This window comes from Vipera berus (assembly GCF_964194415.1).
Source record: "Vipera berus genome assembly, chromosome: 1".
NCBI classification, from domain to species: Eukaryota; Metazoa; Chordata; class Lepidosauria; order Squamata; family Viperidae; genus Vipera; species Vipera berus.
The window spans coordinates 282,358,585-282,360,376 of NC_138202.1; positions in this window are offsets into that span (position 1 = coordinate 282,358,585).

Consider the following 1,792-nt stretch of genomic DNA (forward strand, 5'->3'; position numbering starts at 1 on the left):
AGCTATAGGTGAGTGAAACACATATTTTGGTTTAGCCCTGATGTGTGAACCCAAATACACTCACAGTAAAGCATCCAACAATCCTGCCTTATCGGCGATTGACTTTGGCTTTTCTTCCCTAGAAAAGTCAACCGCTCCCGGGATCTTCTGGCTGCAAAGCCAGTGGGCTTCAAGCGAGTTCTTCTAAAGACAACTCCCCCACCCACCCAATCCCCACGTTCCCTCCGAGAATGAGGGATCGCGGTGCGGCTTACCGCTCGCAGCGGAGCACGGCGTCCCTCGGTGCTCAGGCGAAAGCACCCTGGGCTTCCGTTTTGGGAGCTGCAGGGGCGGGGGCGGGTTTGGTCTCCACCCTTCTCGCCTACCCACCCGCGTTCCCGCGGAACCGATGGCGACCCTTCCTTTGGCTTTTAAAGGCCGGAGAGGTTGCTTTTCTGTTTCTTCCCTATAAAAAGAAGGCCTGAAATTCCTGGGCGGGGAAAGCAAACAATGGCGGGAATGACTGTTCAAATGCACACGAGTTCTTCGAAAAGGTCCCCTGGGCGGATTAAAAAAAAAGTTTTTCACCGCGTCCTCTTGGCTTCACGCCGGTTCCTCCGTGGAATTGTTGCTTTTGTTATAAATTTAGAATGTTAATATCCATGTTACAATGTACAAGACTCGAACATTTATTTTATTTATTTCACCGATACCTGAAATTCATAATCCCGGTTACCATAAATAGCGTTGAAGAAAAAATTGGTTTCCTGTAACTTCTTGTTGGTTAATTCTAAATGCTCACATCCCGATTTCATAAATACATAAGATTTAAATAGTGCACATTCCCAAAATTTGAGCTGCCTGCCCCATCAGAGAAACAGTTTTACATGAGGGATTTAATATCTCCTTCATTTTAGATGTATTTATTGGGGAATACATCTCAATATTTCTAATAAGGCTAGTGCTAATTAAGTAAACAGTAAGAGTACTAGCTACAAGGGAATATCCAAAAGCACCTTTAAGAATTTTCTTCCAGCACTTCTGTTCTCTCCATGCATAAGGGGTTTAAAAGAGGAGTAAGTCACATAAAGGTAACCTAATGTTTTTTTTTTATTTTACTTCCTACAAATAGCTATATATATTTCCATGGAGATATATCTCACCACCACCACCGAAATCCTGCTCAGCTGCTTCATTGTGGCAGGGAATGCTTCGAGCGACAGAGTATTGTGAGTTTGTGCCAATGGTATATATTCTCAACTGGATCACTCAATATATAAAGGTCATTCCAGCTGCCCAGCAAGTGGGCACCTATATTGGGCAGCAGTGATATAGGAAGATGCTAGAGGCCATGATAATGGCAAAGAAATCAATTCATACGGTGTGGGAGAAAGCAATGGTATTTGATAGCAAAGCTAGTATTTGATACTCCTGTAATTTTATTTAAAAAATTAGATGGGTAGAAAATAGAAAATGATTGTACGGTGATGGGCTCCTCCTGCATACTATTGAGAAAGAGCTCACGATCTTCTACTGATGGTGTTTATGACAGAGCTAAAATCTTCAGGATGTCAAGTTGCTGATGTTGCCAAACAAAAAAAGAAAATCCAAAGCTAGAAAGATAGAATTGGGGTTGGGATATCGAACATAAGAAGCATAAACATAGGAAAACTCACCTCGGTGAAAAATGAAAGAACTACAAATTCACCTCTTGGGCATTAGCCAATTGAGATGGATAGGATAGGAGCCTTTCTGTCAAGATCATACCATTTATTACTCAAGACGTGAAAAAAAACACCTAAGAAATAATATT